General features: G+C 39.3%; 1 pseudogene; it reads right to left on the reverse strand.

The window, feature by feature from the left end:
- Positions 1 to 1,290: 1,290 nt before the first annotated feature.
- Positions 1,291 to 25,312, reverse strand: LOC149210327 (uncharacterized; annotated as a pseudogene).
- Positions 25,313 to 25,770: the final 458 nt, after the last annotated feature.

Raw genomic sequence — 25,770 nt, forward strand, 5'->3', positions numbered from 1 at the left:
AATGTTATCTCAAAATCAGGCCCTGGAAGGCTGCAGACCAGGAGGACTTCAAGTAACTGTTTCAAACCTACTTTGGGCTGAGGCTTAGCCTCCTCAACCTGAGAGGGCTCTCTCTAGATGGGTTAATGATTTTAGATTAAGATAAGATGGCTAACTCTTGTGATATATATGTGATAAATATGGATGTTGGAAAAACATTAAACAAGTTTCCATTGGGCCTATGGAGTCAACAACACCTCAGTAAACAACGATACTGCCTTTACATAGAAGTCAGGGCACTTAGCATTTGAACATTCAGAACACAACTCATATGGAACCACAGCTCATAAATGCATACAGGAAATCAGAGCACAATCAGTGAATTCTGAGTGATTATACATCTATGCAACTGTAAAAGACATTAAGGAAAGGATAAAATCATACATTCTGAACATAGAAATCCTTCATGAATCCTGAGAAGTAAAGCAGCCCAATTATATTACTGAACTCTGTCTTTACATAAGCCAAAACAATGCTTTGTTCATCAAATTTCCAACCCCATTACATAAATGTTTCAGCTATATATAGAATCCTTATTCTAACTAATTCGAGCTTCCTCCTCCAGCATGAGGGGAATTCGATAACTACCTCTAATGACACCTATCAGCTATTTAACTAACTAATAAATACAATAAAGTGCTGACTGGAGTTTTTAAAGAGTTCTAAATTAACTATGACTCTAACTCCACTTTCCATGCATAATGGCTTCTCCTTATTCTTTGACACCTGGTCCTCTTTCGATTTGGCTGAGCTGGATGTTTAATACTCCATATTGACCTTTAACGCTGATTCCTTCGACTGCTCAGAAGTATTAGGAGATTTCCCTTACTTCTTGGCTCCAGTTTTCCTCAAAATGCTCGAATGTACAAAAGCATGTTTCTAGCCTTTAATAACCCAAAATATGGAACACTGCCACGTTCTTGATGTGTTGTAGGCTGCATCGATGGACATGTGTGCAGGCAGGCAAAAGTTTCTTGTATGCAAATCATTTGATACCTCTTGAACGGTGATAAAGGGGACACCACAGAACTTTTGAAATTGGGTCGAAATATTCCACCTTTTTAAATCATCCACCTGTCTTGTTTTGATTGGCTATTGTTGTTCCAGCTGATGTCTTGTATACCCTTTTGGCGTTTCCCTTTCAAAATTCCCGCTCAACGTACAAAACTGCCTGTATGTGTTTAAAATCATCACCTACAGCAGTTTCGTAGCGCGCTACGAAACCGCTGTGTAATTTCAAAAACACAGTCTTTAAAAATCATCATCCTTAACTGGAGTCTGAACCATTGACCAAAAAGTAAAATTTGGTCTGATAAATCTGTCTGAGCATTTCAGTAAATATGGGTCAAATGGAAAGAACATGCCGAGTCTCTCAACACCCCCAAAGGCCTTGGATTCCTCTGTTTCAATTATGTTCTTTGAACTTGTGAAGCCTAAAACTTCAAATAGATGAACTGCTTTAACCTGCCTTAGAAATTCTTCTACGACTGCTGGCAAACAAATCTTTAAAGGATTCAACTTGTGCTCAATAATCTTTTTCAGTGGTAACTTCTCTAACAGTAATCTCTGTTTAGGATCATCTATAAGCGACTTCATTCAGAAGCAAAGTATATACATAACAGCCTGACATGCTGAATAGAATACCCCATGCACTCCTGGATTCACAGGCTTCCTCTCCTTGTTATGATTATACAAGTATTGCAAGCACCAATCCACCAACCTTCCTAATGCTGCAGAAACAACAGATAAAATTAGGTATTTAGCACGAGACAAATAACTAGATAGGTAAGCAGCTGCAGTCATCCTTGTATTCTGTGGGCGAGATTTATTGACAAAAATATCACACAGCATTGAAGCAAAGTTTGCACCGCATGTCTTTGGAGCCAGAGAGCATAGATAGAAGACAAGAAACTGAGTAAACTTAGACTTGTGAGTATTCAAAATAGTTGATTGAAATGAGTGCATGAGTGTATCATAGATCTGTGACAGGCGACCCTCATCAACACATAATTTCAGATGTTCTAAAGTCATTTCCATTAATACATCCATCTTATCTGCAACACCCCCCAGACTCTGCATAGAAGAAGGTTTTGGCAATTCAACATCTGCCTCGCTACCAGGCTTCCCAGGTTCTTCATTTTCTTCATCATCTTCCATTTCCATGTCAAATATGTACAACTTGCTTAAGTCTTCATGTAAAATGTGTTCCCATTTTATTTCAACATCAATTTCAATAAGCCTGTCCACCACTGCCATAAGTAATCTACTACCAATAATTTCCCCAACAGCACTGCTCTCCACTCTAAGCATGTTCTCAACATACAAGGCATTCCAGTCTTTATGAATAACTATGTGTGGCATCTTTCGAATAATTATTGGTTGCAACCTTAATGAAGCAGTCAGCACAAGCTCTGCAATTTGTTGTATTGCCAAATGCACTTGGTCCAGAATTTCGCTTTTTCTTGCTAGCTGTTCTGTTTTCTTCTGGAGGAGCAGATCCTGCAAAGGAATCAACACAACGATTTCGGGAGCTATTTGTTTGGAAACTATCTACGCGCTGATACTGTTGCCTTGCAGCATAATTATCATTGCCAAGTGCTGGCGGAAGAGGAGACCTGTCAGGCATCTTGCCTCTGCGGCGACCTAGTATATGAAGATCCAATGTGGCCTTGTACTGAGATGTTATTTCCATAAGTGATGCAAGGGCAAACTCAGTCTCCTTCCTAGACTCCACTGCAGATACTTCCTTAGAAGGTCTTTCATGAGAAACAGAGTTTCTGCAGTGACATAATCCTTTTCCATCTCTAGGAACTGAAGAAGGCGGTCAACAATGGCATTAACATCATACTGCTGTAATGCAATTTTTCCAACTGCTTGGACAGACTCTCTTGCAATGGCCACATCAACATTTGCAACATATTCACTGAGCTCCGTCACAATATCATATGTATTACTCTCATTTGCCATGGCTGTAATCATCTCAAGCTTCAATTTCTTTACATATGAAGGGTCACTGTAGCGATAATAAAAATGCTTATAATCTGATGAAAACAGTATTGGAGCACGTGTCACCAACAGATGTAGATGGCTCAAGACTGCATATGACTGTTCTGGGCTTCCTGAAATGTATAAACCCGTGTATTGACACATATCACCTACCAGACGCCGACTGTTTGACTACCGAGAGCAAAGGAAGCAGGTGCTATCGGTTGATTTGGTGGATTGGACACTGAAAGAGATGGAAGCATCACAGGTGTCGAGGCGCAGAGGATGAGGGGAGAATTAAGATGGATTCCTGGGTTTCGTTTCTTTTCTGTGTTCACCCGTGGCATCTCCTCTGTGGTGTCTGGATTGTCACATGTTAAAATCAAAAAGAGGAAAATCAAAACCACCCGTCATTCTTGGGTTCAAACAGATTGCTAATCGTTAAGGCGGAACCCTCCTTTTTTTTTTAATTTACCTTTATACATACCCACAGGCTGTACAGCTAAGGGCAGAGACGAATACACCTGGGCCTCATATCATTCCTCCAGCTGTTCACAAGAAACTTCAACCCTTCTAATTGGTAATCATCAGGTGGTGGTAAATTAGAAAAATACCTCACAAACGACCCAAAGTGATTGACCTGATTTATTGTTTGATTTGCTCCTGTATCGTGTAGTTCTGGAGGGCGATCTGCTGTGAGCAACAATATTGGAATACAGTCCTGGCTTGCCTCTACCACAGCAGGAAGGAGATTTGAGAGAGCCGTTCCAGATGATGTTATGACTGCTGCTGGTTTATATGATTCCCTTTCCATATCCCAATGCATGAAAGGCGAGAGAACGCTCATCGATACATGAGATACATGAGACATGACGATTTTGTGCAGCTGCCACAGCAAACGGAGATGATCTTGATCTTGGTGCTATGCAAAAGTATGTTACACCCAGTCGACAACACTCCTTTATTATGAGAAATGCCCATACGGCATTGATGTTGGGAAATATTTCCAAGTGCTTATATGGCTCGAGCAATGACTCATACTGTCTCGTCTTCAATTCAAGTTCCAGCCAAATATCATATAACTTGGAATTTTTCACTATCCCAGCTTCTGAGTAAACAAATATTTGTGAACCTTACTCCGCTCTTCTGCACCAATGCTGAGCCAATCACGAGAGCAAAGTCAGCATCCTTGCCTCCAAACCAACCTACTGGTCCACCATACATTCCTCGGTCAAATGTCTCAGTTTGATTAATAAAACATCGTGCAGCTTCTTGTGAATGCCCACAAAGTCATAATATGCAGCTACAGCAGTTTCGTAGCGCGCTATGAAACTGCTGTGTAATTCCAAAAACACAGTTTAATGCCAAAATTTAGCTGTATCTTCAGATCTTTAACTTGAAATCTCCTTCTCATCTGCCTTGAAACTTGTTTGCTCAAACTAAGAATTGGATCAAACGTCTATTGCATGAACACGACCAAGATCAGTATGAATATGTCCAGGATCAATTAACTCTTCCCTTACCTTTTTTCTTTGAAATTTTGTCAGTGATAACAGAAGGCATGATTGGGAGCTAGCTCGAAATCCGATAAATCTGGACTCCGAATAACCTATGAGTGAGCCGAACGATCACCATGAACACCGAGCCACTTGTCCTCCACCTGACTGACTAGCTTATTCCATATACCGATGGCTACGAAAACATGGACTAAGCTTTGCTTATGACCATGCTTGTTGACCATCCATGTGTTTGATCCCCTCGACCAGACCTTGCTCGAGGTCATCGAAGTACACAAGCTGAGCTTAGCCCTCTTCCTAATAGACTTCTTCTTTAGGGACGGACGGACCTAGTTCAACATGTTTAAAAAAAGACCCTATTCTATTGGCTTAAGATTCGTGAGAAAGAGCAGGATATGTTGGTTCAAGAGAAACGGGATCCGTTGGTTAGGCGTCCGCCGATTCATATGGGGATTGGGGTGCTTCTGTTCCATATTCCTTATTGTTTGATTCGGTTGGATTTCACCGATGGATAATCGGTATCTCTTTCTGCGTCTTCGGCTGGCTTCGAGAAATGTGGTTTCGGGACAAGCAGCTTCGGGAGAAAAGGAATCTCTTGGTTTGGATTTTATTTTTATTGTGGACACAATGATTTGCATATTGAAAGATGTTTTTGATCAAGCATATTGCAAAACATTTATTTATTCTTGAAATTAGTCTAAATCATCCCTATTTTCTGATCCTCGAGATCGTACAAAGACGCAGGAGGAGAGCATACTTATGAAAGCAAACGCTGAAACCTATTTTCTGATCCTCGAGATCGTACAAAGACGCAGGAGGAGAGCATACTTATTCTAGGTAAAAGCAAAACTGAAAATGAAAGCAAAAACTAAAACTGAAAGCCTACCTACTCTATACTAATTAGAATTTACAAATTAGTTACGTGTAGTTAAACTTCCAATGAAGCCATTCACGTAGCAGTGACAACAATAGATTCAGTAGCAAGTTTTCAAATGAAAAATGAAAATATTCGAAAGTGAATGAGTCTAGTGGCTGTATCTGTAAATCAACTAAATAAAAATAAAAAGACGAATCTAATCTAATACTTACCTGGAACCATTGTTCGATAAAGCTTTGATAAGCACAGTGTCTCTCACTCAGATCATGTTGTAACTCCTGTTCTTCTTCTTCTCCAATCTGCTGCTCTTCTTCCTCGATCTCCTGTTCGAATGATTGTTCGCCATCAGATACGTAAGATTCTTCAGACGTTGAGTCTTCATTTATTTCTTGGGGAGTAGTTGAACCTTTAATTCTTGTCAAGATCTCCTCTTCCAAGGAAGAAGAGATCCCGACTTCTGCTAGGATCTGAGTGAGTAGTTCCAAGCTGAAACTCATTGTTAAGTCATGTTGAAAAAACAAAGAAAATCAGAACACTAAAAATTGAATTAAAAACAAAAGGACCACAGAAATAATCTTGAATTCAATACTCAATTAAACCCTCTTACAAGGACTGCTCATTAATTGAGTAATCGAATGTTTCAATTATAACCATGAACCATGAATTCATCAAACATTCTTCACAGTTGCGAAAATCAAACACACCTGTAGAAATTGAAATTCACACTTGCATAAATGTAAACACACCCTACATGCCCTAATCCATAAGAGGTCGAGCCCATTACGGTATCTCGAATGCGATGCGTAGGCTGTTCCCCACGTCTTACTGCCTTAACACCTCGGAGTTAGGAACATGTCTAAACACACTTGCAGAAAATCAAACTAAACTTCAATCCATCGTGCCTCCCCGACAACGGTACCAAAATGTTGGGTGAAACTATGTTCGTTTAATTCCGTTGTAGTACTTACCCAACTATTTAATTTGTCAATCCGAGGTCCGTAGACTTACGAGACACATGCACTATATATGCAGGACTGAAGTGGAACTAATCTAATCTAATCTAATCTAAATCACTGAAATCAAATTAATCTAAGAAGGCATTGAAACATTAACTATGAAAGTAGGAAGTTGCATAAAAGAAAAGAAATACAACATGTGAAGAAGTGAATGACAAACAACATATGTGAGCTCACAAAAATAAAACTATGTCAAATTATATTACAAGAACTAAATTACAAATCATGAAAGCATAACAATAAAAGAATATGAATCAAAGTTAATCTCCATTCTCTATTATTCATTCTTCATCATTTCAATGAAGAGAGAGAACTCTCTTATATACATGAGGAAGATAACCTTTCCATAATTACATATCCAATATTCTCTCAAGCACTCTCAACTAGTTTCCCATTATTACAAGATATGATTGCACAAATCTCTCAAACATGATCCCATAAATCTCTCACATATCTTGGATAAGATATGCCAACCAAATCCTCCATGCTTTTCTCCTAATTATCTCCTTAGGAATTGGATAAGATATGTCTCCATGATTTTCTCCTTAGGATAAGATATGCCTCCATGATTTTCTCCTTAGGAATTGGATAAGATATGCCTCCATGATTTTCTCCTTAGAAAAAGGCTTGCATAATTATCTCCTTGATATGGTGGAGGAGATATTAATTCTTCACATATTTCCTACACATCACAAAACTCACATATTCTTGAGATATATAAAAATATGTACATTTTCTAATAATTAATCATAAATTCACTTATAATACAAAAATGAATAAAATGGAAAATAAGAAGGTGAAACCCAAATGTATGTATGAAAATGATATGATAAAAGGTTAATGGGATGATGAAATGTAAGGAATAGTGAAGAAAAAGGTGGATGAAAATATGACATTTCTGAGTCCCAACATAGCCCTAACAAATATATGAGGTTAGTATCATGTGGATATGAATTGATATTATGTGTTTATATTATGCCTATGTTTATGCTATGGCAGGTAATGTTGAGAGATACATCGACATAATGAAAACAGTGTGATCTATGACATGCTGGGACAAGCATGGATAATAGTAAGAGCCACAGACCTAGAATTTGGAGTGTGAATGCACACATTAAGGCGTGGGAAAGACACTATAATTTAGGTTGTTTGGTAAAGACGATGTGGTCTCTGAATGTGCAGTATTGTTGTTGTGTACATGTGGTGTGGCGTACATGTGGTGTTGTGTACATGTGGTGTTGTGTACATGTGGTGTTGTGTACATGTCGTACATGTTGTGTTGTGTACATGTGTTACTTTGTTATGTGTATTGTGTAGTCATTGTATCATGACATATGTATTAATTGTGTTGTACACCGGGTGTAGGTGTACGTGTTATGTTGTACACCAGGTGTAGGTGTATGTATTGTGTGGTACACCTTGTGTTTTACACCGAGTGTAGGTGTATGTATTGTGTGGTACACCATGTGTGGGTGTATGTGTTGTGATGTACACTGTGTGTATGTGTATGTGGTTGAAGAGAATAGAAGGCATTAGGTGCTTACCAGGTTTGGCAAACGATTCAGTGTGTGTATGGAAAGGATAAATAACAAAGGCAGAAGCAAATAATCATTGGAAGGATAAATATCAATATTTTATTTCAGTTTTTATTATGCATGTGATCTATGATTCTGATTTATGATGGTTGTGTTTGAGCTAACCAGATGCGATATGTTTATACATGATGATTTGATCAAAGAGCTAGTTTGACTTGCTGTGATAAGAAGTAAACAAAATTGCAAGCGTATCTTATTGATGAGCTACCAATGAGGTATGATTTCAATTAATTTCAATTCCTTTTGAATCTAATGGGAATTATGTGCTTGGTACATGAAAACATGGAGAATGCCTAGGTTTGGGTGGTTGGAACTAGCTACAAGAATAATAGTAGCAACAGTGAAAGGAATTGGAACATGCAACAATATGATGGTAAATCATTCAGGAGCAGGGCCATTGTGGGACACTAGTACCCGATAGTGTCCATTGATTTCCATGAGCATGCTATGACCAGTATGATGGTTTTGATGTAGGGATATGCCTTGTTTTTTGGACCGTCTAATGCGACGAAACCTTGCCAAGGGATGGATCACCGAGGGACTGTGTAGCAGAGAAGGGGATGCCAACGAAACTTGGAAGGTGTGTGACTACACGAAAGGGGGTGACCGGATTACCCGAGGGACTGTGTAGCAAAGAAGGGACGGTTGGGATTTTTTTTGTTTTATTTTTTATTTTTTTTATTTTTGGTCATTAACATTGCCATATGGAATCAGAAGCAAATTGGGAATGTGCCCTATAACAATGAGTTGGTAACTGTTCACTGAAAGAACAAGGAGTGCAAGGATTGTAGCGTTGGAAATTGGATGCGTATTTTGGTTTTGGGAGTGGATTCTGGAATTCCTTGAAAGGAGGTGAATCCTGGTACTACTTTTGAGGGTGGAGGTGTGAGCCTCTGGATTCCCTTGTCGAATAATGTGGGCACCGTATCCTTTTATTTATTGGTTAGATCAAATGTGCATATGTATATGTGTGCATTATTGTAAATATTATATTGAGCTATGGTTATAAAGCTCCATAGACAATATGATTATTTGTTGGTTGAAGTAAATGTGCATAAATATATATGTGGTTGTTAATGTAAATATTGTATGAGTTGTGTTATAAAGCTCTAATAATGGTATGATTTTCATGTTTTCAACAGTGGTCATTGTAAATGTTGCAACAAGCTAGGTTATAAAGCTCCATAGGCTGTGTGTTTTGTTTTCAGTGGTTTGTTGGTCAAAGGTGTCATAGAACACCGAGGACGGTATTCCTCCAAGGGGGAGGGGTTTGTAACAACCCCTGGTTGATTTTCCTGATTAAAAAAATATATAAGACCAAGGTCATGGGACACGTATTCCAAGATGAATGGTGGGAAGATATTATAGTGGGGATCACTTTTGGTTATTTATGGCTATGGAAATTGGCAAAGGCATTGGTAAAGGAAAAGAGGAAATAATTGGTATTTTTTTATGAAATAAAGAAAAATAGGAGAAAAGGAAGCTGAAGAGACAAATTTGCATGAGAGGGAAATTATAGGAAAATGAAGAAAATGGAGAGATAAATGATAAAAAGACACCAACAAATCAGTTGTTAGCCTTTTGTCAGTTTAGATTTATTCTTTCACACTCTTGCACACTTAGAGAAGTCTTGGAGCAATCTTGGAGGATGCTTGGAGCACTTTAGCATTCACTTGGATTGGAGAAAGAAGGAAAAGGAAAATAGGAAAGTGCAAGGGAAGAGTTGAATCAATAACTGCAACTTGATTTCTTTGTAGGTAACAGGTTGCATGTGTGATTTCCTTGTTGATTTATGGATGCATGGTATATGCATGTGATTTTATGGTTATGTGATGTCATTGGAATTTAGATTGCCTAGATTGACAGTGGTTTTAATATTGCCTTGCCATTATAGCCATGGTGTTGTGAACTTTTCCACGTTGTTTTTCTGATTGGTGCTCAGGTTCCTTATGGTCGTGGGTTGGAACAAATGCTCTAGAAGCCCTGGAACAGCTTGGGTTGAGTCACTAGTCCTGGAGCCTAGGTTGGGACAAATGCTCTGGAGCCCTTGGTGGGTTGAGTTACTAGACCTTGGAGTCGGGTTGGACAAATTCTCTGGAGCCCTAGAGGGATGTGGGTTGGTTTACTAGTTCCTAGAGCCCTTGACAACTTGGGTAGAGACCAATCTGGTTGGTGTTAGTGACGTCTGACCATAGAGGTGGAATCACTATGGTTGAGGGTTGAGGTGGTTTGGCCTTTGGAAGCCCTATTTTGGTGTAGTATTGGTTTATTCCATGAGATCCCAAACTCGTGCTTGCAATATGGCGTAGGGGTGATTGGATGAAAGAGAGATTTGGTTTAGCCCAATATATGGTCGGGGTGGTGGTACGTGGAAGTCCCTGACTTTGTTGGTGTTTTCATATATTAATAAGAGCTATCTTCCTACTGTGATTTATGAATACTTGTAGTCATTATGTTGGTGATGTTATGGTTGAGTTGCCATGGTTTCTATGTTGTTTATTTTTTGGGCTTATCCATGGATTTTCCTTGAAAAAAAATAATAATTTTATTTATTACATTGAATCCAAATGGGACTATGACACATGAACAATATAATTCTTTATCCTAGAAATACCTAGAAAACCTAAAAGCATGAAGAACTTGCTTTTGAGTCAAACTTGAGTATGAAAACCATACTCCAAACATATAATATAATTTTTCTTTCTTTTTTATAAAGAATATACAATGCTATGATTACAATTAGGTCATTATGAAGATCGAACCTAGTTACAATTTTCAACAAGTGGATAATTCCTTACAACCCTTAGCAGAATGGGGTTGTGGAAAGGAAGAACAAGTCCATTGTGGAAGCAGTGAACGTGGTGATTCATGATAAGGAACTATCCATGTTCTTATGGGCAAAGGCCTCCAACACAATTGTTTATGTTTAGAACACGAGTCCTCACTGAATATTGGAGGACAAGACTCCCAAGGAGGCATTCATAGGAGTGGAGCCATAGGTTAGTCATTTGAGGATGTTTGGTTGTCCAAAATATTTTCACGTGCGCAAGGAAAAGAGGAAGAAGCTCAAACCTTTTGGGAAGAAAGGTACTTTCATGGGAAACAATGAGACTTTGAAGACCTACAATATTTACATTCCAGGAAAATTTCAGATTGAGGTTAGTCTGGATGTTACTAGGCTTCAATAGGTCAAAAAAGCCCCACATGCAGATTGATAGGGAGGAGAAAGAGGCTTTTAAGGATGCATGTACAAGTCCCTCCATTCCAATTGATCATTCTTCAAACTACCAGGAGGATTCTGTAGAGCCAACGAAACAAGTGGATCTACCTAGATATGTTGTCATAACCAGGAAGATGCTAGCATGGTTGTGTACACATTGCAGGATGCAAAAGGGCATGTAGCTCCTTGTGGTTCCTTCAAGGAGAGCAGACAACCGCAAATGTGCTTGAGTTATATTGCATTGATGAGCCACATCATTGATTCCGAGCCTTCTAGTTATGAGGAGGCAACATGCCAACATGTTTGTAAGGATGCCATGATGGAGGAGTATCAGTCCATCATGTTCTGGCAGCCAAGTCATTTTGGCTTCTCGGAAGAAGATCTATGCAATTTATAATTTCCCTAGGTCATTCACCTCTAGTGATCCATATTTATGCTAGAACGAAATGAAATACAGAATTAAAAAAAAAAAACACAGAGCTAAAACAAAAACTAAACTTCAATTCATTAATAACAAAATACTCAAACTGTTTACATGCAAAATAGAAATAAACTAGGTCGGGTGATGGTAGCTTAACTCTAATAAGAGATGTGATAGTTACATGCCTTCTGAACTGTGTTACAATGAGGCTTGGAGGCCTTTTTATTGTTGAGAAACAACGGGAAAACACTAAACATCCAAAAACCTTACCCTAGGAGATGAAGCACCAAAAGTTTGTAGGCCCCATTGGGATTAGTTGGAACACCAACTTTTTGGGGTCGTAATTTGGCCATATGATCTCTATTTGGCATGCACAATACCTCGTTAAAAAGGTCTATCCAAAGGCAACAAATTTTCCAATCAGGCCCTTTCCCATGGAATTTGAGCTTGGCGCATTAAAAAAATAAAATTAAAAATTGTTTAGGGCCTCAAAACGACTCCAGAAGTTTAGGACCCAAAAAAAATACCAAAAATAGTAAATTGTGCTACAATTAAGGAAACTAAAAGAAACAATGTTGGGGGTGTAGGTGGAACAGGAAGGTGGCCACCAATATCCACTTGGATCATCTAGTTAAAGTCCTTTATGACCTAGCCAAGTCCTTCTAGCTTCTCAGGTGAATGTATCCTGTAATTGCCTTTATAATTACCTTAGGTCATTCACCTCTCTAGTCAAAGTCCTTTATGACCTAGCCAAGTCCTTATGGCTTCAAAGGTGAATGTATCCATCTACCTTGGACAAATTCCTTTAATACCCAACCAAATTCCTATATGGCTTCAAGAGATTGTCAAGCAAATCCTGCAAAAATCTCAGCACTCCCTTCCAACGAGGGGGAAATTTAGCATTATACTAAGCTTGTCTTTGAAGTATGTCCACAATCTGCTCACCTGTGGATATGTACTAGAGCTCTACTGCTCCTCTATTCAAAATTGAAGTGACTCGACATATCCTTCTGGTTGCTTCCTTCGTCATGTAAGCAAGTCCTTCTGCCATTACTAAGCAAGTACTTATGTTATTTTTTCTCCCTATGTAAGCAAGTCCTTGTGTTATTATTGCTCCCTTTATCATGTAAGCAAGTACTCGTGTTATTACTTCTCCCTTTGTTATGTAAGCAAGTCCTTCTATTGTTGTTGCTCCCTCAGAACTGGAAGCTCTTCCACTCATCTAGCACAATCTTAGATGTCCTAACAATCTATACAATATTCCCTCTCGAACATTAATCCCTCTTCTCGAGTTTATGCTCGAGCCCATGAATCTGACGAACTGTGGCAGAAGCAAAAATATTCTTGTAGCCATTCCCTCTTTCTAGGAGAACCCTCTTGTCACAAACCTTGCTTTGTTCTTCCTGATGTCGCCATATGCTTCCAAAATCATTGCTTTGAAAGCCTTTGCGATGTACTTACAACCCTCATTCAAGAGGCCATGGAAGAAACAATTATAACCAAGAAAAGAATATAAAGACAAGAGGCTCACCAAGGAAAAATAAAAATAATCAAGGGAGAAAGAATTGAAGTACTTATCTCTTGATTGAAGAAGAAATAACTAAGTGTTGTGAAAATTTTTCAACTCCCTCTTGATATTTTCCTCCTTAATGAAGTCCTTATCTAATCTCATCAAACTTAGATTCCTTTGTTTCTTCATCCCGTAGATTAGGCTTCACAAGCCATTCATCAAGCTATCTAGCCACACCAAAGGCTTCACAATAAGCTAGTATCAACACCAAGTCCTTCTTGTACAATTCCTTTAAGGCAAGTTATCCCTTGGTGGATGAATCAGAGAGGTGTACAAATCCAACAACTTCAAATCATTTTTTACACATCACATACTTGAACAAAAGTCATCATCCACACAATAGATTGTGTAAGGTCATTCATGTAGAAATTTTGAATAATTTAACACATATTCAACAGAGATTATCCTGATCATGTACTATTGCGGAATACATACACAATACATAAGCTCCTCTACGTTGATCATCAATATAACAACATCAATAACAATAAAACATCAAGAGCATTCACACATTAACACAATATGTAACCCGGGGAAAGCATCTCGCTAAAAACCCCACACTATCTGTATATTAATGATTGAGAACATGTAACATTACAAAGTACAATGCTTATCACAAGAAATCCAGTACCAGCTCCACCTGTTACACACAATACAGCTCAGATCTGATCTCCAAATCTATTCCACTGCTTGCCTGCCTCTCCAGCTCAATACCTGCTCAAGAACTGATGAGAATGGTTTACCAAACTCGTATTTCACTTGCAAAGAATCACTCACACTGTGTTGGACGTGAGCACAGGCTACAATTCTTGATATTGGCCAATTCATTGGCATACTCAATCCCTCTGATTGTGCAAATCATCATGCACAACTATAGTCACAACTGATAGCAATCTGATCCTCCAACACCTGTCCCTGCTGAACTAAACATGCATTGACATGCAACTGAGTTAACTGATGTATTCTATAGTTGCATTATGAGTTAATAACTTGTGAATTAATTAATAACTAATTCACCCAACTCATCTCTAGTCTATTTGCCAGTTAGACTAAATACAACCAGTTTAACAAAGCTAAACTGAACACAACTCCATCAACTGCACCTCCAGTCCACTAAACTCAACTCACTTGAGTTCTAACTGAAGTCCTGCATGCAAATATTAGTCATCCATAGGTAACCACGTATTTCCCTCTGGGATCTGCATGTACCACATCCGTAGCTCATCCTGAAGTGCTCCAAGAGAATAAGATCAAGTTTATAGTCCAAATTTATTATGAGACAATAATATTTGACTTTTCTATTTTTGACAGCCAGTCTAAAAATAGACTTTGATCACTCATACTGTGATCACTCACACTGTGGTCACCCACACTGTGATCACTCATACTGTGGTCACCCACACTGTGATCATCCCTGCTGGGATCAAAAATAGAACTTGCACCATAATTTGCCTGCGGGCCCACTTAGTGAAGGCGACTCTTTTCACTAAGCTCCATCATCTTGTTGCAATCTCAACACTCCCTCTCGACAAGATATGGATTATCAGCAACCCCTATCCTGCCTCGGTGGTACTCAAATTTGCTCCTAGTGAGAGCCTTCGTCAGAATATCAGCATCCTGATCCTCCATTGGAACGTATGAAAGCAACATGATCCTCCGCTGCACACAATCTCTGATATGATGGTACCTGATGTCAATATGCTTAGATCTATCATGAAATACAGGATTAGCCGAGAGTTTAATGCAACTCTGGTTATCACAGTAAATCGCAGTAGGATCCAAATGAGAACCGAACAAACCAGCCAGGATCTTCCTCATCCATATAGCCTCGCATGCAGCCAAACTTGCTGCCATATACTCGGCCTCCGCTGAACTGAGTGCCACGGATCTCTGCTTCCTGCTATACCAAGAAACTGCTGTCAATCCAATACTGAAGACCCCTCCTGATGTGCTCTTTCTGTCCGTTGGGCTCCCTGCCCAATCTGCATCCGTGAAGCCACATAGCTTCACCTCATCCTCCTGTTTGTACCATAAACCATATCCTGATGTGCCTCTCAAGTAGCGCAATACATGCTTGCCCGCCTTCCAGAAGAGCTTGGTAGGCTTAACCATAGCTTGTGAAAGCTGGTTAACTGCATAGCATATATCAGGTCGTGTATTGACCAAATACATCAGCGACCCCACCAACTGTCGATAAACAGTGGCATCCACTTCTTCTCCCGAAGTGGCATCCTCCTTCCTCCAACCTCCAGGAAGAGGAGTATCAACAGGCTTGCAGCCATGCATGTTGAACTTCTCCAGTATCTCCCGAGCATACTTGCCCTGAGAAACAAACAGTCCACCACTGCGCTGCCATATTTCCAATCCTAGGAAATAGTGAAGGAGGGCCAAATCCTTCATCTCAAACTCTGTAGCAAGATCCTTCTTGCATGACAGTATCAATAGCTCAACACCTGTTAGAATCAAATCATCAACATACAGTACAATGATAAGTAACTTACCCTCCACCACAATCTGGTATAGGTTAGGATCCACCTCGCTCTTGGAGAATCCAAGTCCTATGAAATAGCTGTCTATCCGTGTGTATCAAGCACGTGGTGCTTGCTTCAACCCATACAACGCTCTCTTAAGCCTGCACACATGCAACTCGCTGCTGAAGACCTCAAAGCCTTCGGGTTGCTCAATGTACACCTCCTCCTCAATGACTCCATTGAGGAACGCAGTCTTCACATCCATCTGATGAATGTGCCATCCCATCTGCGCTGAGAGAGCAAGAATCATCTGTATGGAAGAATACCTTGCGACAGGTGCAAAGGTCTCCTCATAATCAATCCCCTCTATCTGTGAAAAGCCTCGGGCAACAAATATTGCCTTGTACTTCTCCACACTCCTGTCAGCTGCCTACTTAACTTTGTAGATCCATCTCGAACCCACCACTGATTTCCCTTACGGCCTAGGAACAATCTCCCATGCACTGTTTCTGACAATAGAATCATACTCTTCCACCATGGCGTCTACCCATGCGGGATCCTCCACAGCTTCCTCGAAAGAGGATGGCTCAGTCACAACACACTTGCTCATAAGAGCCATGTATCCAGTGTACCGATCAGGTGACTGTCTCTGCCTGCGTTGGGCTGTAGGTGGTCCTACAACTTTCTCTGCATCTTGAGCCAGTCGCTCAGCTTCTGTCAAGCGCTTTCGCCCTCTGATGGTTGGCGCTGCATGAGTGGTCTCTTCCACTCCATGAACCTCGTCCTGTGGCTGATCCACGTCCTGAAGCTCATCCTTAGGAACTAATAGCTCCTCATCTGCATGCAAGTGTAGCTCCCTCTCAAGCGAACACTTCATGGCTTTCTCCTCCTGAAATTTTATATCCCGTCGCACGATAGTTTTACCACTGTCTGGCAAATACACACGATAGTTGTGGGGCGTATCAGTGTACCCCACAAATATCCCAACCTCTGCGGTCGGCTCCAACTTCTTCCTGGAATCCTTCGTCACATGCATGTAAACGTTAGCACCAAAAATCCTCAAATGAGAAATATCAGGCTTCTTACCAGAATAAGCCTCCTCGGGTGTACTCATGCCAAGTATCATATGAGGACAACGGTTCTGCACATAAACTGCTATATTGCATGCTTCCGCCCACACGTGAAGGGGTAGGCCCTGATCGTGCAACATTGCCCGTGCAGCACCCACAATCGTTCTGTTCTTCCGCTCAGCTACCCCGTTCTGCTGTGGGTTATGGGGAGCTATGAGCTCTCTTCGAATCCCTTTTGCCTTGCAGAAATCCTTGAACTCGTCCGAGATGTATTCACCACCATTATCGCTCCTAAGAGCCTTCACCTTCTTCCCCGACTCCTTCTCGACCAGTGCTTTGAATTCACAGAACTTTGAATATGTCTCGCTCTTCTTCTGCATGAAGAAGATCCAGCACTTACGAGAGAAATCATCAACAAAAATCACATAATACCTGTGTTTTGCTGTCGAAGCAACTGAGAAAGGTCCACACATGTCTGTGTGAATTCTCTCAAGGATCGTCGTGGCGCGACTATCCTTCTCGTGAAAGGTGGCTTTCACAAACTTCCCCAAAGTACACCCCTTGCACTGATCTGACTGCGCAAGTGTGCCTTTAGGAAGCCCTGTAGTGATCTGCTGCAGTATCTTCAAGGCTCCATGGTGAAGGTGACCCAATCTCCTATGCCACAACTCGCCATCATCCCGGCTCACCAATACTTCTGCCTTGCCCGCCATTGCTGCGCATCCATCTACATGCAACTGATAAAGGTTCCTCACTCGAACCCCTATCTTCCGGGTCTCACCAGTTGTCTTGCTGCGCAGGAAAGCCTTTCCCTCGCTGAAAACAACATCATACCCCTTGTCTTCTAACATCGCCACTGAGATAAGATTCTTCTTCAATCCTGGAACATGCATGACTTCCTTCAATACGAAGGGTTTACCAGACTCCCTCTCAAAGGAAATGGTACCAATACCGGTCGCACTGTATCTACCATCATCGCCCATCTCGATGTGCACTCCAAGATCTTTGTCCTCCAGATCAGAGAACAAATCTCTATCTCCTGTCATGTGAAAAGACGCACCACTGTCCAAGAACCACACTGATCCCATCACACTTGAAACCAAGCATGCGATCAATGAAAAATCAAGCTCAAACTGTGAGGCTAGAGCCTCTCCTGCTGAAGATCCAGTAGCCTGCTTGTTCTTCTTCTTCTGCGGACAATTAGTGGCATAGTGTCCGTGCTGGTGACAGTGAAAACACTTCACCTTGGACATATCCTGCTTCTTGCCTTTCGCACCAGACTGAGAATCTTTCTTGCTCTTCCCTTTCTTTGCTTTGGCAGCCAAAGCATAATTCTCTTCATCAGCTCCCTTTGACGAAGATCCGTCCCTGGTACTCCGCCTGATCTCCTCCTGCACAAGATCTGATCATAGTCTTTCCCATCTTGGCAATTTCTCCCGACCATTGACAGAGTCCTGATAGGAATGCCAACTCTTCAGAAGACCAAGGAGAGCCAAGCTCACCAAGTCCTCATCATCGACAGTAACCCCCACACTTCCCAGCTCATCTCGACACTGAGTGAACTTCGTGAAATACTTGGGAATACTGTCACCCTTCTCGCATTTGATGTTTCTGAGTTTATCTTTGAGCGCCAACTTCCTCTGGTCGCTCTTGCTTTGGAATAATTCTGTTAATGATTTCCACATCAAATATGGAGTAGCCTTTCCATGGAGGCTGGACACAATGTGATCCTTCACGCCCTCCAACAGAATCCTTTGACATTTTGCAGTCTTCTTTTGCCAAACTTCCGCCTCAACAGCATCAGTAGGCTTTGGGATATCCGTATCTATGAACTCCTTCAACCCATTATCATCCAATACTGCCTCCATCCTGTCCTTCCATGCAATATAGTTTGAGATGCCCTCAAGAGCATACTCCAATCGCAATCCGTTGAAAGACATTGCTGCGTTGTCACCAAGAAAACACTGCTACAAATTCGAATTCCACCAGCAACCAACTCAACCGCCTCGGATCTAAGATTCGTGAGAACACAATATTTCTCGTACAGAGATTGAATGTATGGGCATTCACCGGATATCTCACCTTCCAAAGGAAGGATGAATCCAGAGGCTACCTGGCCCGATTACAGACTCTGCCTGAAGAAATAGAATGTAAACACTTCCTGAATAGTAGATCTGATGATCAACAGCTCTGATACCATGTATAAATTTTGAATAATTTAACACATATTCAACAGAGATTATCCTAATCATGTACTATTGCGGAATACATACACAATACATAAGCTCCTCTACGTTGATCATCCATATAGCAGCATCAATAACAATAAAACATCAAGAGCATTCACACATTAACACAGTATGTAACCCGGGGAAAGCATCTCGCTAAAAACCCCACACTATCTGTATATTAATGATTGAGAACATGTAACATTACAAAGTACAATGCTTATCACAAGCAATCCAGTACCAGCTCCACCTGTTACACACAATACAGCTCAGATCTGATCTCCAAATCTATTCCACTACTTGCCTGCCTCTCCAGCTCAATACCTTCTCAAGAACTGATGAGAATGGTTTACCAAACTCATATTTCACCTGCAAAGAATCACTCACACTATGTTGGACGTAAGCACGAGCTACAATTCTTGATATTGGCCAATTCATTGGCATAATCAATCCCTCTGATTGTGCAAATCATCATGCACAACTATAGTCACAACTGATAGCAATCTGATCCTCTAACACCTGTCCCTGCTGAACTGAACATGCACTGACATGCAACTGAGTTAACTGATGTATTCTATAGTTGCATTATGAGTTAATAACTTGTGAATTAATTAATAACTAATTCACCCAATTCATCTCTAGTCTATTTGCCAGTTAGACTAAATACAACCAGTTTAACAAAGCTAAACTGAACACAACTCCATCAACTGCACCTCCAGTCCACTAAACTCAACTCACTTGAGTTCTAACTGAAGTCCTGCATGCAAATATTAGTCATCCCATAGGTAACCACGTATTTCCCTCTGGGATCTGCATGTACCACATCCGTAGCTCATCCTGAAGTGCTCCAAGAGAATAAGAACAAGTTTATAGTCCAAATATTATTATGAGACAACAATATTTGACTTTTCTATTTTTGACAACCAATCTAAAAATAGACTTTGATCACTCATACTGTGATCACTCACACTTTGGTCACCCACACTGTGATCACTCATACTGTGGTCACCCACACTGTGATCATCCCTGCTGGGATCAAAAATAGAACTTGCGCCATAATTTGCCTGCGGGCCCACTTAGTGAAGGCGTCTCTTTTCACTAAGCTCCATCATCTTGTTGCAATCTCAACAATTCCTCAAGGTCAAATGATGTTGCACCAATCTTTATATCATTCCCCAATTATTCTAGATTATTTTTAGTATATGATTAACCAAGATATTACGAAAAAGGCTCATAATAATTGGCTGAAATGCAATGGAGTTTAGTTGCATGGTTAAATTCCCCTTTTGTGTCTGTAGGTTTATATTCCCCAACAATAGTGTCTTTTCTTAGAAAAATAATATTTTTATTCAAAATAGATCATGGAATAACAGTTAGGATGCCCCTCAACAAACATAATCTACCAAAGTTTGTGAAATGTTGGACCTCTACATGTTAAAATATGGGGATGCGCCAGGAAGAAATTCCCTTGACAAATCCATTAAACCCAAACGGTAAAATTCAAAATTGATAAATTAATTATTATTATTTTGCACAATTTTTTACTTGCAAAAATAATTATGAAGGCAAACAATTATTTGAGCTTAAATTTTAATTTTCCCACCTAATTTTAAGGTCGACTTCAAATGGTTCATGTCATCTTTCTACAAAGGTCATGACTCTTCGTTAATGACAACGACTATATATTCCCCATTATGTTAATCTCCAAAGGGAAATTTCAAATGGAAATTTGTTCTGAGATTTTCGGATGGCACATGTCTTCTCTTGCATGTTTGAGGCTCGCGCATAATATGACATTATGGCTTCAGATCTCGCATCATGTAAATGGCACAAAACTCTCCTCAGATCTCTCGCACATGTCTCAGATATTTCATATATGTCTTAGGATTTTCAAAGTCTCACTATGATCAAATATGGTCTTACACTTGTTGGATATGGTCGCGCTCTTGTCACTGTGATTGGATATGCTCTCACTCTAGGTTTTCACTCTCGCTTAGCTACAAGACATGACTCTTTCTCTCTGTATAGTTTATAATCTCATTTTGTATGGTATGGCTATGATCACACATAGTATGTTTATGATATCTCATGGTCACACTGTAATAAGCACAATCTCACATCTCTGTAATGTTTATAACCTCACATTAGTATGTTAGCATTGTAACTCTTGATCTTGCATTATTGTGATCTTGATCTCGCATATAATGATTGTCTTGATCTCATATATATTATGGTTTCGCATATGTCACATTAGCTTCGAAATCTTAGTTCCTCTATGTTATATTCACATTTTCTCTTCATGAAATGTATGGTATCTATGTGGGCTTTCTTTGCATTACATATTGGCATCCTCTGTAATATAGTTGGCACAAATACTCTCTCTCTCTCTCTCTCCACACACACACACACACACACATAATCCCTATGTATGATTGTCTCAGTAGACACAATAAAATGATTGTCTTTGCATAGTTTGTATGGATTCTCATTCCACAGTGATACATTATTGTTCCTAGGCAATTTATTGTCATTACTCTATGATGAATTATAGTTCCTTTCTTCCTCCGAGATATGTATCTCACTCCAGTTGTATTGGCATCATTTCACGGGTTCTATCTCTCTACAGTTCACTGGTGTCGTTACATGGGTTTGATTTGATAGTCGCGATGTTAATACTATACTGTGATCTTGCCTATGCTATGATGAATTTGTTCTTGATATCCATTTTACAGTGATCTTGTACATTACCTATGTGATAAAGAACATGATAATATTCATGTGTTAGTGCCTCCATGTCAATCCTAATTTAGTAAGGGTTTTATTAATGATATATATATATATGATGCAGTGACCTCGACACCTTGATGTAAAGACAAAAATAAGGGTTCCTGCCTTGACGATGACCTTTTCTCACGAGCACCAATGCGTGTCAAATAAAAAACCATTGATGGTAGGACTGATGGATAGTGGGTGTTAGATATGGTGGTGTGATTGACAACAATATTCTTAGATTATTAAATGTCAGTTCACAAACATAGTTGTGAACTGACTTGGGTAGGCCCTATGTGGCTTGATGTTATGATGTTACTATCTATGGATGTAATTTGTATCTCAACTGAACAATTGATGAATATCTAATAGAAGAAGAAGAATTGAATTCTGGGTTTTCCCCCTTCCGAGGTTTTTCCCTGGCCCCGACCAATCCTGATGTCTCTATTATGTTAGCTTTTCTTCTATTGATATTTTTTTTGTTTCGCTATAATGTTAATGTTATTATTCTTTCTACATAATTGTTGATGATGTTATGATATAATGGGGTGATGCAATATGTAAATGTTGAAAATATTATAATGTAATTACCCAAAGCAAAAAACAATATAGCCCTAAGGAAAATTAACATGGTATCAGAGTTGGGCTGAATAAAATTCATTGACATTACCTATGTGAAGACACCGTTGATGGAAGCAAGTGAATATGGCGAAGACTTAAAAGAATGCTAAGGTTTGACGGAAACCCTAGGAAACTTGGTTATTAGGGTTTGGTGGATAACATGAGGTTAGGGTTTGGAAGGGCCTGGATATGATAAAGGCCTGAGTTATACAGTCTTGAAACCATAGCATGATCAGTGAGAAGTTGTTCTACCACCTATGACAGATTCAGTATAACCCTAGATGGGCTAGTCTCATTCTAGGAGATGATATGTTATCCATAGTTGGGCCTAGTTTCCGATGAAGTCGATTGAAAATATTGATGGTACCAAGATGAGGCATCTCCTCTTTTGTTGATATATGTTTGATGACCTGTGGTACCTCATGATAGGGATTCTTCTGATGCATTTCTTCTCAAGGAAATATTGACATGTGGATGATGGACAATAATGACTCTTGGAGGCTGGATCAAGAGGGAGTTGACTGCTTCCTTTAATCATTGTTAAAGATAAGTACCTTCTAAACTTATGTTTTTCTTTTATGACACTGATCTTGTTTAGATTTATAGTTTTGATTATTGCTTACCCCTCCTGCATTAATATTGAGTATTTGAATACTTCTAACTTCCTGATGAAGATGTGATAAGTAGATGCTTCTTGAGGATCATATAGATATTAAAAGGTGCATGAAAAGAGAGGTAGAGCAAGAAGAGAAAAGTTGGAGCAAGAACAAAAAAAGGAACATGATGCAAATTTATTCTAGGATCTAGTAAAAGGTATTTTGGGCATATGTAAGATGCCAAAGTTGCTAAGGTATTCGAATATTATGAGGTATGTAAAATATATAATAATTGTTACAATGTTATTGTTTGATTCAACTACAACATTGGGATGAAAAGTTAATCCTTGAGGTATGACAAAAATATTACCTTTAGAAAAGTCTTGATTAATATCATACTCTTAAAGTAATTCATTTTAGTCATATACATATGCGAGTATGTTCGATTCCTAGTACATATGATATACTGATGCACTTTATAGTTTAAATTTTATTGATATTTGAATATCCTGATTTTGTCTAAAGATAAAGCATAGGAAGAAACATTGAATTTGATAAATGATAACTTGAGACTATTATCAATGCTTGTAATGAGTATGGTAACCGTGATGGCAATATTATGGTTGTAATATTGATACTCATGATTTATTGACTATCTTATTGTTGATCTTAATAAGGCTTTGATAAGTTGTAACTGCTATGATGACTTAATGGATGCCCTGATTTGATAATGTAGTACTTTGATGGAAATGATTGTATAACATGATTGTATGACATTAACCCTTGATGAATTATTAATGACATATACATGTTTCTGACAATACACTTCATGTAACAAGGAACTCTTCTACTACACTATTGCACAAGACATGGATCTTGAAACTGCTTGGGGTAAACCAATCCTGTCATTAATACATAAAATTAGTTAACAAAGACATAATTTTAACAACATCAGATGTTCATCAGTCTAAGTCCAAAAGACTTGTTTCAATCTACAATAATTGGTCTCCTATTCATCCATTTCAAAAAAATTGAGGTAGCCCCAAGTTTGTGAATAGTAATAAGTGTTGAGATCTCATCAAGGGTCTCTCCCTCTGAATGGGAATCCTTCTTCAATCATCATCAATCAAGACTTCAACCTATTTATAATATTACTATCATGCATCATTGTTTCTTCAGGGCATATAAAACTGTCATATATTAGTTTAACTTCGTGATCTAATACATGACATTTTTGTATGCCCTGAAGAAACAATGATGCATGATAGTAATATGATAAAAATGTTGAATTATTGATTGATGATGATTGAATAAGGCTTCCCATTCAGAAGGAGAGACCCTTGATGAAATCTCAACACCTATTACTATTTGCAAACTTGGGCGACCTCAGAAATTTTAAAATGGATGAATAAGAGACCAATGATTGTAGATTGAAACAAGTCTTTTGGACTTAGACTAATGAACATCAGATGTTGTTAAAAGTATGTTTTTGTTAACTAATTTTATGTATTACTGACAGGACTGGTTTACCCCAAGCAGTTTCAAGATCCATGTCTTGTTCAAAAGTGTAGTAACAAGGAAGTGTATTGTCATAAACATGGCATGTTGGATTGCATTGATGGATTATTGTTGCTAGGTTTGATGGATCCTTATGGTGCAAGCATTCACCCTGAATCAGATAAAGTTTAGAAATATATATTTGGGACAGAGACATCTTCATGGATCGAGATAATGTTGTTGTATGAGACAAGCTTAGGCTTGTGGTTGTTTCCCCCTTATGTGAGAGGGAGAAAGGATAAATATATTTTTCTTTATGTAATGCGTTTTCTCTAACATAATATTTGAGTTGATATCCTGTATGAATATAAAATAGAGGAAGAATGACTAAGCTCTTCAGTGAGTTGTTTTGAGTAGGTATTGGACATGGGCACAATGATATTTTATATATAGGAGTAGTGAGGCTCATATATGTCTGATGGACGAGTAAGAAATTTGTTGATATTCAGAATGCAACTTGAACTGATGGATGTGACCCTCCTAGGAAATTTTCAGGACTAATCGAGGACACTAAGATATGCTCTTCCCCCTATTTGATATCTCATGGTGAGGAATTGAGCTAGAGATCTCCAAGGGTTGAGGTAACTTTGTATAATAGGATAGTCAGTGATCCTTACCTCTTGGTAAGTCGTATCCTGCCTATTGTCGAGAAATGAGACAGTCTATGATCCTTACCTTCCACTGTAAGTTGTATCCTGCCTATTGTCTCTCTTTGGTATTGACAAATTTTACCCCAGTTGGCATCCAGTTTCCCACCCATCTGGCAAATGCATGTTGGCTGCTTGAGTTAGGCACGATCCTTACCATTTATGGTAAGTGGTATTTCGCTCAAGCTAGAGATGCAAGTGTTCTACCACTTGATTCTTGAGAGTCGAGTTGGGAAGATCAACAAGTAAAATAGGATAGTCGCGGTCCTTACCTCTTAGGGTAATTAGAATCCCTCCTATTGTCTGTGGATTCTGGGTGGTAGCAGAGGCTTCCCGATGGTGATTCTTGGTATTGGATTTGGGGTGGTAGTCGGAGCTCCCTTGTAGCGATTCTTCTTCCTTATTCAACAGATGGAGATGGGTAGAGATGAGCTAAGACGAGATATGACTTGATGACAATGAAGATTATACTTCAAATGACCAAATTGATTATTGGATATAGGGTGGTAGCCAAATATCCCCTATGACGATTCTTCTTCTTCTAGCTGTACAACATTCTTCAGTTGAAGAT

The sequence above is a fragment of the Pinus tabuliformis genome, chromosome 1_2 (assembly GCF_031772625.1).
Source record: "Pinus tabuliformis cultivar Carrire ecotype Pingquan chromosome 1_2, CPIR1, whole genome shotgun sequence".
In the NCBI taxonomy this organism is placed as follows: domain Eukaryota; kingdom Viridiplantae; phylum Streptophyta; class Pinopsida; order Pinales; family Pinaceae; genus Pinus; species Pinus tabuliformis.